At 38.9% G+C, this 16,055-nt stretch overlaps 1 protein-coding gene across 6 annotated transcripts in view; it reads right to left on the reverse strand.

Moving 5' to 3' along the window:
• Nucleotides 1-16,055, reverse strand: part of RNF144A (ring finger protein 144A) — a 79,420-nt gene that overhangs the window by 54,224 nt on the left and 9,141 nt on the right. For 5 of the 6 annotated variants that reach the window (XM_071441233.1, XM_071441240.1, XM_071441199.1 and 2 more), the window contains one exon: nucleotides 10,289-10,371. The exons of the other annotated variant lie outside the window; for it this stretch is intronic. The gene's annotated coding sequence lies outside the window, so the exon portion shown is untranslated. The remainder of the gene's footprint in view (nucleotides 1-10,288; nucleotides 10,372-16,055) is intronic. 6 annotated transcript variants of the gene reach the window in all.

Raw genomic sequence — 16,055 nt, forward strand, 5'->3', positions numbered from 1 at the left:
AAAAAAAACCAAAACCAAACCACCACACATGTTTCTGTAAGAATTCTGTCCCCTAATAATAAACCAAATGGCTTGAGCTATGCAGTGGTCTGAATTATATTTCAGTACATATACCCCTCCCCCTGCCCCAACACTGAATAAACTGATATAGCCTGCTCAGTACATCCTGCAGACAGGATTTAGTCTGATCAACACTAGCTGCTACTCACTGTTTTTCTTACTTAGTCCTAAATTTAAAAATAGATAAGAGAAGAAAATATTTTTATCATTATTCATATAATCTGATGCTTTACATGACAAAAATTACAACTATCAGCTAGGACACTTTACAACAAATCTCTGGCCTGACACACTCGATGCCTCTGGATTCAAATCTCTCTTTTTGCACAGCATCCCCCTAGAAGTTTTGTCTTTTTATCCCCTGTTCTAATTTCCTCCTGCTCGAAGGAGCCTGTCCTCTTCCCACCATATCATCTGTAGCACAATCCAGTTCTTCACCCTCACTGTCCTACTAGGCAACTGGCTGCTCCTTTCCTCTCTGGCAATGGGGCATTTTGCCTCTAAGCACAGTGCTACAAAATTTAATTATATTTTCGTCTATGTTAATATCTCAGCCACGCTAGCTTGATGAATAAAGCGGTGTTTGGTTCCAAGTTTCATCTCTCACATCCAGAATTCCATGTTCCAACTACGTGTCTCCATGTCTTTGTATGACAGCCAGCACATGCCTGTGAACAGATATGTCACTCACATGGGCCAGGGAACTTAAAGACAGATGTTTAATATACAACAGTGCTTGGATTAGGGACAGGTGCTTCGTTTCTCTCTCTTCTAAGCGATGGTCTGGTCAAGTCATTTAGCAAAGGCCTTGCAAGACCCTCAACAAACACATTCAAGGGAGAGTTCTGTCAGTGTGAACCACTAAGTTTGCATGCACAAAAAAAAAAAATCTGATGATTAGAACACAAGATTTATAAGGAATAACTGATAACCTCTTCTGTCCCAAACTTACTGCATAACTGAACAGCTCATGCAGCTTAGTCACACAGACACTTCAGATGGCACCTACCACACCACATGGGCTGCTGACCAGAGAATGGGGGGATGAACAGTGCATTAGCTGCCTGAGTACATGTTTTCCTGCACTCATCCCTCTGCAGAGAATCAGCATGTAACAGTACTCTCAGGGGGATAATATATTAGCCTCAACATCAGCCCCAGCTCTAATTCTTCACAGTAATATTACAGTTGCACAGTAATGCTTCCAGTTCCTCCCTCCCTATCTTAAAACAACATTTGCAGTACAATACACATATATAGCCCTCATTTACTGCAGAAAGCAGCAGCACATGGCAGAGACCGAGCCTAAAGCCTCTGCAGCCACACAGGCAGAGATACCAAAACCAAAGGCTGAAGTACTGAAGGCACATAGAGATAACTGAAAGCATAATGGGGAAGAAAAAAAGAGCACAGAATCACCACAGTGATGGAAATACTCCCTTCAGGGCTCCCCTTGTCTAGATAACAGATACAGTAAGTTACAGACCTCTTGATTTTGGAAACACATGCAGAGAAATTCTATTGTGATTTCCACTGTAACACTTTCTACACTTGAGGACAGCTCAAAAGTCAACAGGTGTTGGTCTCCAGTTTATTACTTATAGTTTACATTTAGTTTTCTCCTTTTACTAATGAATAATTGTAGCAAATTAAGATCAAAAATTAAATTTTGGCACTTGAACTATAGTTTCCTTCCTCATTTACAACAAAATGTTAAGAATAAGCTTCTGAAGGTTCTACAGTGGCAAATCACTTCACTAAATAAATTAATCAGTAGGGAAAGATAAGAGGCAGTAGGCAGAAACTGATGCACAGAAGGTTCCACCTGAATATGAGGAAGAACTTCTTTGCTGTGAAGGCAACTGCACAGGAACAGGTTTCCCAGAGAAACCTGGAGAAATTCAATAACTGTCTGAACACAAACCTGTGGCCTGCAGGATGACCCTGTTTGAGCAGGGAGGTTGGACTGGATGATCTACTGCGGTCCCTTCCAGCCTGACCCACTCTTACTTCCATCTTTGGGATTTTAAACCTTTACTATTATGGATGAGACTTGGCTTTTGAGTTACACAAACAGAAAAGATGTCAAAAGTTATTCTAGGAATATACCAATAGAATCAGCTATCAAAAAATCATTTAAATAAAGCTTTTCTAACATCAAGTTAGCAAAATCAATTTGAATTGCAATAAAAATATAAATAAAAAAGGATGCTACCTTAGCATGGCATCTGTGTATTAGTGTAGCCTAGCACTACATAGCACTGTATTGCTATGAAGAGAAAGCTGAAGGCACTTAAGTCAATCCCTTACATCTTCTACATACTCCCATAATTCATCCTGTTAAAGAGGGAGCACCTCAGGTACCAATGGTGCAGGCATTAATACCTAGTACACCAGAGTACTTTGCTGTAGATTTGGTATGCAGTGAATGTGACAGCCTGCTCAAGAGAGGAATTGCCTGCATCATCCTTTTTTTTTTTGCATCATCTCCTAGCACCCCTAGACCATATTAACCCCTTCCCCAAATTAACACAGATGTTGCAACTGATAGCCAGTCCTGCTGTTCAGGATACACCCCAAGCTGAACATCCACCGGAGCACTTTTGGGTTTTGTATCTGTACAAACCACCCGCATCCTGCTCAATCTGTAACTTTTATGTGCTCGTGCACATGGGCAAGAAGGATGCTCAAACACAGTCCTCACTGCACATCTTGTGGGTCATAGTGCTGACCTGCTTACTAGCAGAAAGCACACTGGGCACACAGATGGAAAACACCTACTTACTCTTCAGTTTCCCAGCAGAGAGATCTGGTTTGCTGCATAAAGCAACTGAAATTTGCATAGACTTATTCTGGCAAGGACAAAAGCATTTTTAGGACAGCTTAAGCTTGTGGCTATTATTCTAGGGGTTTATTAAAAAAAAAGCTTTAAAAACAAAAAGTCAAACAAAGAGCTTTTTCAGTGAGTCCTAATGGTTTTTAGAAGAAGTGAAATTATCAGAATTAAGTAATCTTATTTCCTCAGGAAATAAAATAAAGCAGTGATACTTATATTTAAACCGTTTACATGCACAATATTTTCCCTAAGCCACTTCATAAAATGAGCTCCTTCCATAGGTAAAAATGATCAGTCTATGTCAATTATCAAAAAGGTAACTAAAAAGGTAACTAAAGCTTATCCCACAAAAACAAAATCCAGGAAAAGTCTAAGAGTTCTTTGAAAACATGCTTCCCCTTATGTAAAATAACTATGTCAAGCCTTTTACCTTGGACATGGGTTATGTCTGCAAAAAACCTTTTCAGGACCTTGACATATATTCATATGGGTGCAGAACAGTCCCAAACAGTTTATTAACAGAAATCAACTGCAAATTCCTCTGTGGGGAAAAGATTCTCTTATGTTTGCATGGTGCACACTGCAGTGGGCCAGAGGTTACAGAAGTTTACATCAATACAAACAAGCTGTAAGACAATTGAATTAATAGCAATAGCCTTGGTACTAAATTCTCTGCCTCAGAAAACATGAGTAGCTGAATTTAGTGAGCAACCATTTTCTGCAGAGCTGTTTGGGCATCAGGAAGTATTCTGATACAGTATTTGTCCAAGCAGTTCTGATCCCTGTACCTTCCATCCCTTTGTATGCAGCCCAAAAAAAGTAGACCAATCAAGTCAAGTAAACACTGAAATAAGGAATAAAGAAAAAAAAAAAAACAACACTTTTTTTTCTTAAAAAAGTTATGATTAAAAGACCGAATTTTAAAGTGGTAGGCAAAGATACTCTACACTTCCCAGAGGTCAAGTGTACATTTCAGATAGTAGGAAACTTTCCAAGTTCAACTCATGCTTTCCCAAACCAAACAAGACACAAACCACAGAAGCCTGCCCTCTTTCCAGCTGCTGGGAAGATCACAGATGAGGTTGTTCATTATGGTCCCAACCAAGTAACATGGCACACACACCACCACCCACCTCTTCAAACATACCTCCCTATTATCCACTGTACTAAAAAAAATATATATTTTTTTAAGTTCTTTAGTTGTTACTTTTTCCTATTTACTTTAATGGTCAAAGTGTTTTATGTTCAGGACATTGTGAAAAAACAGCCAGAGGTCTGACATATTGGTTTAAAACAGACATTTAGAGAGGAATTGCTGAAGGGGTTCTACACCAAATAGCATGGATTACAATCCACTGTTTAAAATTAGGTTTTGTGGTTGGTTTTTAGATATTCCTAGTAACAAACTCAATCTGACTGCTCTTTCTTGGCTGAAGTTATTGCGCCTAGCAATCTAGGAGGCCAATAATAGAAATTTCATTTTAAATATGGCTATTAATGTTCCTAAATATAGTCTACCACATGACTGACCTGTGTAACAGGCCTTAAGTCATTCTCTAGGTTTTGTTGGGGTTTGGTTTTTTTTGACCAAAGACAGTAAATGCTTGACTAGGACTTAAAAATTTGACATGTTATTGGGATTAAATAGTTTGTCAATATTAAAACTATGCATTAAAAAAAAAAAAGCTTTCAGGAAGGAACTAAACCTGGAACATGTTGCATGTTTAATGACAAGAGCCCACGACCAAAGAACAACTGTTCTTTGAACAGAACAACTGTTAAACCATCAAAGGTATCCCACATTTCTTTTCTGAAATGCTTGGGTAAGTCCTACATTGTCTACTAACAGAGTATTTTGTCCTAGTTAATTGGCAAAGGCAGCCCTTGAGTTTCTTTCCAGCAGGAAACCAATTAAATAGATGCAAGAGCAAAGCAGTGCTACTTTAAAAAACAAACAAGAGAGAAGAGCACAGGAGCTGGCTGCTGCTTCTCCAAAAGAGTTGGAACAAGCCATTCCTTTAAAAAGAGGGGACACAAAGCAGTGTATATCCTTGATGCTGGTGAGCACAGATGGGAGCAAGAGCATCTCCACTTGAACCAAGGTGCTTGGGGGCCTTCAGAACTCACTGCACTGGGAAAGGCCAGAGCAGAGCAGTGCAGGAAGAGCCTATAATGCAACAGAACAAATGCAGGGGTGTTTTCAGCCACACCAAACTCTGTTCTAGATAGAGAATAGGGAGGATTTAGCATCAGACATAGGGGATCAGCTGTAAACCAAGGCAGTGCTACATAAACTCTAAACCAATGAAGTCTAATAGCTGAAGTCATGCAGCTGAGTTAATGGGGAGTTTGGGAATATGACTGACAAAACAACTAGGTCAGTAACTACCAGCACATTCAAAATCTATCTGTACTTGAAAAGAACAAAAAACCCCAAACCCCCACTAAAAAAGGCTCATGGGAGACAGTGAAAATGAGGATATGTAGACCAGGAGTCATCCAAATATTAGATTTAAAACATTTTAAGCAAAAGCTGAACACATGGGGCTTCTAACCATGTGGTTGTTAGAAATTAATAAAAGTAACCAACCATTTGTAAAAATAGCTAATAAAGAAGTATAAAAAAATTGAAGCACTATAAAAGGAACAAATATGGACACAGATAAATGGCACTAGAGTGAGAATTCATTGTGCTGGGCAGAGACCCCTTCACCCAGGTACTGAACAGCAATACAGGCTCTCATACTTGGGCACAACACTTTAATACTGGGCAACAAACTGAGCTTAACTTCTAACCACAGATCTGAATCACCTGAGCTGGTTTGAAGAGGATGCTACAATACCTGCTAGTGACCTGAAATAACCAGGAGGTCTGGCTTCTTGCAAAGAGAGCAGTGGTTAGAGAATTAGCAGATGGAAAAAGCAGGCAAAGTGGTATGTAGTGCATAAGACAATATAATTATCCTGTGACACAGACAGTTTGTGCTCTCCCCTGCCTTCCCTACTAACACTCAAAATGAAATGTTTTCTTCTGTGGAGACTGGCTTTTGCTGTTTGGTTAAAGAAAGCGGTGTTGAAAAGTAGCTGTTGGGCTTGGAACAGAAAGTGCTGAGGTTTGAGAGGGCTCCCAAGTGCTTGGGAGAAGTTGGAGAAGTTCTTTCCATACCCCCTGAGAAAACCAGCTTGCTTGTGCAGCTCAGCTTATGCCTGACAGAGCAGCCACCAACCTGCTTCCTCCCCAGCCCTGAGCTCAAGGCTTGACAGAAATGGCAACCAGCACCTCACTTTATAACAGAAACATTAAAAGGACTGCTGAATAATATGGCAAGCTGTAAATCAGCCTTTTACCATGACAGAAAAGGAAAGGGATGAAGTGGGCAGTTTCCCTCTCTGAGATCCAGATCTCTCTAGCAGTTTCATTCCCATTGGCAGTCCTTATTCTGCAGTGTTACTTCAAGCCAACCAGAAAATTTTACAGAAAAGTGAAACTGGATCGAGACATGCAAAATGCAAGCCAGAAGAAAGCAGGAAGAGCTGAATTTTTAACTGCTAGGGATGGGAGGAAGATTTAGTAATACTGACATGATATGAACACCAGAAAGAGCTATCAATTCTTGTTAGGATCAATACCTTACCAGGAGAATGGAAAACTGATCAGAGAAAATTAGAGGCTCCACTGTAATGTCTGAATCTAGGGACAAGAAAATTTCTCAAGTACTGCTGTAATGGCATTTTGTACATTGCATTCAAAAAGAATGGAAGTGGAAGAAAGCTTGTGAAAGCTTAGGAACTCACTGTTATGCAGCAACGAGATTCTTTTGCATAAGACAAAATTGCTGCAAGGTGTGCAGTGGTTACTTAACTTTATAAAGGTCAAAATACACAACAGCAGACGAGTGTCTTGACTTGTGCCTCTTTCCCTGCTTCATGCATTGCCAGTACATTCCAGCACATTTAATACTCTGTACATCTGCAGTAGTCAGTGTCCTCTATTTCCTTTCTCATACACTGAGCTGGGGAAAATTAACCATCCCCAACTCTTGCAATTAAAATTAAACCATCCACTAACTCTTGCAATCCCTTCTTAACAGAAAGGTGATCAGTTTTACAGAACCTGGAAGAAACTACAAAAAGCCAATGTCACATATACATAGCATCCATACAAAAAAGTAAACACTCACAGCCAGACTCAGTTCTGCAAACTTTGGTGGCTGACATCACAGAATAAGTTTGTCACCTCCACAATGTAATTCTTTCTTTATTTCACAGGCTGAAAAAACACTTTGACTTTTGTAGACAGATATTTACATCTTTATCAAATTTTATTTTAGTTACCAGTTTCCTATGTTGGACTGAGCCAAGTTGTCTCTTTGGCTACTGCTATAAGACATAAAATAATGATGATGATTATGATAGGAATTCAAATTATTACTGTATGAGTAGATCTTGATCACCCACTTGTCACTAAACTATGGTACAATGATAAAGTTTATATAGGTCTCAACTGCCATTAAGGTTACAATCAGGTACTTAGAAAACATCTTTATCTGAAGCAAAGACAAAATATTGTGATTGTTTCCTTCCACAATGAAATGAAACATTAGAACTATTTTAAGGTTATAAACAATGGAACAGAAATTATCAACTCTAATAGAAAATCTGACAATTTCAAGCCAACACTAGATCATTAGAGAAGAATTTTGCATTTTACTGGCAAACTCTGACTTTCCCCATCTGCTCCCTTCCCTCCCTATTAGTGAGCAGGAGCAAGCTATGAAAGCAGGTCTAAAGAAGATGACAAGAGCACAAGCCTCTTTAAATGCTTAGGAAAGATCAATGAGCTGTCCCCCTGTGTTCACTATCACACAGACAGGATTGGCAGGATCTTGCCTGCCAGACGAGGAAAATCAGAGGGCAATGCTTCTCTGCTTTGTATTAATCATCTGAGCTATGTATGGTATGTTCTTGTTCTTTACACAAATACCTCATGATCATCTGTATGCCACAAATATTTTCCAATACAGATCTCTGCCAGGACATGCTCCATTTCAGTAATCCCTTAGAGCCATTTCAGTGAAATAGGTTTGCAAGGCAGCAGAAAGATTCAAGAACCCAAAGCACATTTTAACCATGTATGCTCACAAGATCTCAGAGCTGCCCTCACACTGATCAAAGGCCAGGAAAGATCATACAGGTTCACAGTTGTTTGACTTTTGCTGGAACATACTCAACTTTGGTTCCCACTTGTTTGAGAAAATGAAAAAAAGACTGACCAGTTATGTATGCTTTTCCAAGACAATGGACACAGCTCCTGACAGTACATGACACCTGTTTTTTCCCTCATGTTTTGAAAAACGGGATATGGTGCCCGGAGAAGTTTGAGGATGTTTAGAGGCACCTCAGCAGAAAACTAAACAAACAGCAAGGTGAGAACAGAACAAGCTGCACTGCTGAAAGAGCACAGTGGTGAATGGGTGCAGAGGCAGATGACTATGATGGGACTCTTCAGGAGAGGGATGGAGAGCTGAAGGAAGGGAGAGAGGCTGAGGGACCTTGGCTCATTTAGCTTCCCACAAGGAGACCAAGAAGAGCTGTGGTCACTCCCTGAATACCCATGATGCAGGGTAAAGTACATCACTAAATGGGAGAAAAACTATTTCAAGAAATCATTGACCCCAAGCACAGACATGTATAAACTTGCTATTTCCCACTTCTTATAAGGATTTTCTTCAAGTTTCTAAGTATCAGGAATTAATGATATGTTTCTAGCATAGTTTTCTAAAAGTAGGAAAAATGCTGATTACTTGTAGCTGAAAGTTTATAAAAGTAACTATAGAACTATGAAGGACAAAAAAAAACCTCTTTCTGCTTCTTTGTATTTAAATTTTAAATCAACTAGTTAAATTAAAGAAGAAAACAAAACTGTAGATTTACTTTTTTTAACCTCAACTTTTTTTTTAAGCAAGGGATATGAAAGACAGTATCAGACATTTTGGCTTCAAAATAAATGTTATCGCTCTTCTTCCCCCCTCCCATTTAGATTTTCTGCTTGTAAAAAAGATGTGAAAATACAGACCTTTCCACTTAGTACTAAACAATGGGCAGAAAAAAAATAAAACATTTAAACTAGCTATATAATTAAGAAACACTGCTTTATATTAAGATATGTTACTCAAGCAGAGCATACAGACTGTTACATTAATGTAAGCCAATGAGGGTATGATTATGTTTTCACAAGAGGTTTTTCCAGTAGTCAAAATCAGTCAAGTAAGAACACCATTACACTTTGATAACTAAGCCAAGAACATCAGTTTCAAAGAAAAGAAGGGAAAAATATGGTACAATCTGCTAGTCTGTAAGTATGACTTTTTAGTACTATTTCCAGAATATCAATGTGAGCAAAAGTAGCATTGCTTGAAAAATGGAAAGCTACTAACAGCAGGTCACGAGCTCAAGCAGATAAAAAATCTAAAAATGCCATTACTTCTGCATATAGCCATATATCAGAGCAAGGATAATGCAGAACTTGTGACTGTAGTGAAATTTGCAGGATGACCTTCTCCAAACCACAGAGAAACAGATAGGTTTTCATTATTTAAACACAAGTTTTGCTGCCTTCTAAAAGATCTGAAACTAAATATGTGCTATGTGTTTTGTTTGACTGGAGATACAGTTACCAATATATTATAGCAATAATTATATATTATATATAACCAATATATTATATCAATAATTAGCTATCAAGTACATATAGAACTGTAGCTATCTCAAAAAGGAAATACTTTTATTATCTCTCTCCCTTATTTGGAGTATGAAGTCTGTGGGACATATGGAGTACACAGGAAATGGAACTATTAAATCAAAAACCATATATGAAAGCACAACAGGCTCTGTTATAGAGATGCAGATATATTTTTATGCATTTTATACATGTGTGTATATATACACACATACATATGCTATGTAGAGATTTAAAAATGAAAGCCTATTGAGCCCATTTTAGGTGGTACCATTAAACTATGCTTTGAGGATGCTATCAAACAAGTCTTTGTGACTTGGATTTTGCTAGGAAGCTAATTAGAATGCAGATTTGGTTGTTTTCCTACATTTCTTTGGTAAATGAACCAACCCTTTTCATGGTAGAGCTCCATAATTAAAAGCAAACTTTGACAAATTTCCTCCTCTTACACTACCCCAGGCTATGTGGATTCCACTTTTATGGGGAACCACAAGATAAATTCCAAAGACTGTAAAACACATCTCTCAGGCGTATTTTTCCCCTCCCACAGCTTCTGTTGGCATAAGAGTCCTATGAAAGTGTGGCTGCATTGAAAATTGCATCTGTCTGTGCCCCAGCCAAGTGTTACCAAGACAGTCAAGGCAAACACCTACCACAACAATCTCTCCTTTGTCAGTCACAGGGATCCCATGAGAAAGCACCAACCAGTCCACGATTTTGGTAGTGTTAGACAAGCCTGGAATACAAAAGATAAGGGTCACACTTAATTTCAACTGACCATATAAAACCAGAACTGAGAGCTCCATTTTGCCATGCAGCTTTTAAAACTGTGTGATAGTACAGTCCTAGCAGACAAAATTTTGCAGTGGACTTGGCACTGCTGGGATAACAGTTGGACTCGATGATCTTAGAGGTCTTTTTCAATGAAACAGTTGCATGATTCTATGAATTCAGAAAACAGCAACTGGCAGGAGTCCTACTTTCACTGCAAGCTATTTCCCATTTTTCAGATTTATCCAATAGTGTTTTTTTCACAGAAATAAACTATTAGCTGAGTTCCTTTCCAACAAATACTCATAAAACTTATTTACTTAAACTGAGTATGTAGATTTTAAACATTAAAATCTGTCTTTTGTCATCAAATATTAAAAAAAATGCAGCTTGGAATAAGTTTATAGCCAAACACAGAAAATTCCCATCTTCCTTATTCATCTTAAGTTTTAGACAACATGCTATTTAAAAATATTTGTAATTATTGAAGTATGCCTTAACATTTAAACCTCCTAAAAATAAGTATTTTTACATTCTCATTCTGCAACATTATCATCCTCCACTGATTTCCATGTAGAGGGAGATGTGATAGGGAAAAATATCTACCGTACTTCTAGAAAAACAGTAAATTACTGTTACTCAGGCAACCAAAGCTCAAAAAAAGCTCAGATACATGTACTCCAAAATTCTAGGCTACTGATCAGTTATTCAGCCAACAGCTCTGTCACCAAAACAAGGTTCCCCTCCTCACTTCTTCTACATCCTCCGCACTTCAACATTCCCCTCCTACTTCTTTAAAACAAATCTTGCTTGAAAATTAGGAAAACTGACAAAAATTGTTATTGCCCTTTTCCTAAATTATCCTGACATTTCAGGAGGAAAATAAAAATTTATTTTCATTATGGTCTATCTACTTGTAAAATAAGAAAACAGTTTCCTGTACCTTGGGGTCAGAAGGTCCATGGGATGTATTAGATTGTTAAACTGAACACCACAGATTATTACACATTTTCCAAGTACCCTGACAGCAAGATTAGTAGCTTTTACAAGGATAACAAATACTGCCTAGGCATACAACCTGCCTTGGGCTGGAAACCTGGAGAGATTCACCACTTTCTCTAATGGCAGGAAGGGCAATTTACTGGTTTGAAGAGCTGCAGCTATTCGCCTTTCCATGTAGCTCTTCAGACAGTGTTTCTAGTTTTGTTTATCACTCTCTAAAGAGGAGGAGGAAAATTAATTTAAAAAGAAAAGAACTTAGTACAACACACTTTCTTGTCAATGCAGTCTCTTGTACAGTCAGGGTATGGTTAGTGCTTAAGTTGCTTTCAAACTCATTTCCTAAAGCTCTAGCACAGATGTTCTTCTTCTCTTCTGCCAGCTCTCTTTCTTTTTAGCACACAACTTGTCCTGGGCAAACACTCTCAGTCATTGCATCAGCTTCATCTGACTTGTGCATCTCCTAATCTCTTTCTTCCTCTGAAAACCTTGCCCTTGCCAGCACCTCACTAACCGCTCTACCAGCACTGCCTTCCTGGGGCCCTCTCTCCCACCTGTATCTCACAAAGGCAGGAGGCATCCTGAGGAAACAAATAGTTCTTATCAGCAGTGTTTGTCACTCCTCCTGTTTGCTCCTGGGCAATCTCTTCCAACCACAAAAATTCAGTTTACCCTCTCTACAGAAGGACCTCACAGATTGACCTCCTACTCCAAATCTCTCTCTCTCTCCTTATCCAAACTGGAAATTACAACCCTTCTCTCTGACATTTCCTAGGAGTTATGCAGCTATTTGGTTAAGCTCTACACAGATGGACAAATCAATTATCTCCCCTCCTTCCCAAGAGTCTCTTCTTAAAAAGTCAGCATCCTGCAAGTCCCCCAGCCTGCAGGCTGATCATAATATTCAACAAGAAGCTGTATGTCTAAATCCTGTAGAAAGAACATGCATATAATGTACATAAAATGCAGTCTTTTTTCTGATCTCTTTGACAAATAAAATGGTTATCCTGGTTTATAAAATGGTATCCTTTTATCCTGAAAGATCTTCCTACTTTTCTCAGGCTTCATCCAAATAAATCCAACCTCAAGAATTTCTTAAAGGACAATGGTCATCTCCTGCACATGCCACTGGGCTATTTTAACTCTTTTATTGTTATTTAATTCATGTAAACTGCCCCCCCCCCCCCCCAAATGCTTTTCCCATAGTTTTAATAACCTTGTCTATCTTCTCAGCCTTTTCTCTTGATCATTTTTTACTGATGTTTTATCCTGCATCAGCAACTAAATTTATCTCACAAAAATGACCTGACTATCAACATTCAACAATTTTTAGACATTTATCTTTGGATGACATGAAGTCTGTTTAAAATTATCTGGACAGGAATCCAGTAACTACCAATAAAAATGCAGGTGGAAAAAAAAGCAGTTGCTCACACTCCACCCTTTCCATATTACATAATTTCCAGGAATTTTTTTCACCACTAATAACTATTGTGGCTCTTTCTATCCACCTGAAGGTTTTCAAAAGACCTTTTAAAGATGTACAAACTAGGATCAGATACAGAATTTGAGTGTTATTGTCATTAGTAACACCTCTATCATTCCAGGAAAAAAATGTTTATTCTAAGAATCCCATCATCCAAGGACTAAATTAGTCCTATCTTCCCTTCCTATAAAGTGCACTGATATCCAGCTTGATCCCAACACTTTTGCAGAGTTGCTGTTCTCCACAATGCAGCCCCTCATGCTTCACGTCTGAAAAACTTTTCACCAAGAAACCTGAACAGCTACAGCCAGTATACATACCTTTGATTTTACTCATCAAAAAGAAATAAATCATTCTTTGTGGCTGCTTACTTATTATTGCAATCTGGTAAACAGCATAACTGCTGTTTATGAATGCCTTTTTTTTTTTTTTTCAAGCTTCTGTCTTAGAAATGAAAATGTTAAATGGCATCTTGCCTAGACCCAGTCCTGGAACATTGTGATTCACAGTTTATTTCAAACAGATACCTATCTACTTGTTTATATTTTACAGCTGGCTGCTGCTCCATTCACCTGGCAGGCTTTTGCTGATGTGCTGTAATGGTTTCCAACGAGAAAACTGTATTGTACAGAGGCACAAGCTGACAGGCAGAAGAATTAAAAACCTGTGTCAGCCTCAGCAGAGGACCAGTGGCAGATGTGGAAAGAAAGGCTGTGGGATCTACTCTATATTTGTGTGACAGCCCATGGGTCATCTGTTTCTTTGTGTCAGCCAAGAGTAGCCCGGAGGCACAAATGGCCGTGAACTCATCTCTCTGCACTTCATCCTGTCAGAGCTTATGATGCAGCTCACAGCCTGGCAGCCACAGGGTCCAAGGACAAACGCTAAAGGGCACGCAGGAAAGAGGATGAGGTTTGACAGGTTATATGCACAAGAAGGAATTTCAGCTTTGGATTCTCACTTTACTTGCAGTGGTGACAACTTGTGATTATGCAAAACATATCCTCAGCAGCCTCCTTAGCTTTGTCAGGAGACAGCATTTCATATAGTCCTACACTGTCAGCCCTAGTCACAGGGGGAAGGGAGGGAAAGATGAGATCCCTCAGCAGCCCCAGCTCCCACAGCAGCCAGGGACACAACACAGTTTTCAAAGGGAAATTCTGCTGTGCAAGAACAGGCCACAAACAAATTGAAGCCCTGTGCAAAGGAGACACAGAGCTACATCCTGGAAACTTAAGCAAAATTTAAGCATATAGCTTAGAGTAGAGAGAAGCCCTTATGAACTCTGGTTAAAGCTCTTTGCTGCACAGTGCCAGCTGAAGTATGCAGTTACACAAGTCAGGAGATGAAACCCCCATGGATTCCCTGAAGCAGAGTAGGAAGCTACCCACCTGCCACAGTCCCTCCCCTCCTTCCTTCTGGTTTACATATCCCACACCATTTTCTCTTGGCAAGAAATATTCAGGTTACCACAGCTGAACAGCTATTTGACTGGCTGGTTCCCAGCAGTGAGGTGCTTTTCATCAGATCACATGTGGGAAGCTCTTTAAAGGCTTTTTAGAGAAAGCAGCTACATGATTTCATGAAGACAGAAAAGCTCAAAGCACAGTGATAAAAGGCATTTTAATAGATCCATTCATACTAATACAGGAGATACAGTGTGCTGAAAACAGCGAAATTTAAGACATTTCTAGCATGATAGGCCAGAAGATTTAATTGCTAGCTTTGCTTTGAACTTGACAGCTACTACTACTCTACTAACTCTTGGATGCACTTCTAAAGAAGCTTTGCCATTTTTGATTTTTTTTAAAAAAAGAGATGGTTGGATTTAACTATCAGGTTTATTATATATAATAGAAAAGCACACAGAACTGAGCCTTTGTGAAAAGACAATTCCCCACCACATACACGCTTGCTTATTAAAAAGCTGGAATGAAAAATGTCTTCCCTGTATGTATTTCTCCCTCCAGTGAAGAACAAACAATCAAAACCTATGGTTAAAATAATGAAATTGCAATTACCTATTCATTTTACTGGATAAGTTTTTCTAAGCCTTCCAGAAGATCCCCAAATGCAGTAATGTTGACTAAATATTGTATGTTTTCCTATAAAAAGGTAGACTAGGCATATCATGCCACTTCAAAAAATAACAATTTTTTGGGAAAAAGAAATGCTTTTTCCACATGGCTAGTCTAATTTCCTAGGGAAAAATATTAAAATAATTTGACCATAATTGGGATCTGAATGAGGTGTAAGAACAGTTTAAATTCTGCAACTTTCTCACAATTGTGTGAGAAAATAAACCCAATTTTAATTCCCTCATTAGCAAATATTTTTAAAGTTATTGTTCACCTACAAGTACTAGAGAGAAATTAAACTAAAAAAGGGTCTAAGGTTTAGTCTGACCTAGAAATCAACACAGACTTAACCTGACCTCATTTTGTCAGTCAATCACAAATGGACCAAAGAAGTTGCCTGTAATCTCAGATACATTGAAACACACAAGGTATTTGACTGAAAAAAAAAGGAAATGCTCTCATTTTGAAGACTGTAGATTCACATTCCTTCCCTCTTGAAACTTGACCACACAGGAGATGTACTGGGTGAAGAGAAACACACCGGGCAACTCCTTTCAGGCTACCAAGTGGCCCCACAGCACAGGAAGAGGCACAGATGTGAGCTGAGGTACAGCTGCATTTTGCATCGGCTAAGCCAGATGGACTGACTTGGCAATGGCTCCATCACTGCGACTGGCAATGAGCTGCACAGCCAAAATAGAGGCAAAACACGAGGCAAGACGAAATTGATATGATGGCATTAACCCAAAGCATGTATTCCCTGTAACCCTGGAACTTTTGGGGATAGTCTCCCCATGCCTGTTGGATGACAGCTGTTTCAAGGTGACTGTCAGTACTCTTCTATACCTTGTGCTATATCAGACATTTCCCAAAGGCACTCTATCAGTTAAGAGAGGACTGTGGTTCTTGGATGGAAAAGGGAATTATATATGCAAATTATCTTCAGTTTTCTGCCCTCAAGTTTCCCATAGAATCTCAAAACTAAGTCAACTAACCAACATCCCTCTCCTAAAACACACAGGAGAACACAGGGACAGAGTGAAAAGAGGGAAAAGATGCAAATAGGAATTCTCTTAAAAGAAAATA

This window comes from Agelaius tricolor, unplaced genomic scaffold (assembly GCF_023055355.1).
Source record: "Agelaius tricolor isolate 1412-34295 unplaced genomic scaffold, bAgeTri1.0.p SCAF_1, whole genome shotgun sequence".
Classification (NCBI taxonomy): Eukaryota; Metazoa; Chordata; class Aves; order Passeriformes; family Icteridae; genus Agelaius; species Agelaius tricolor.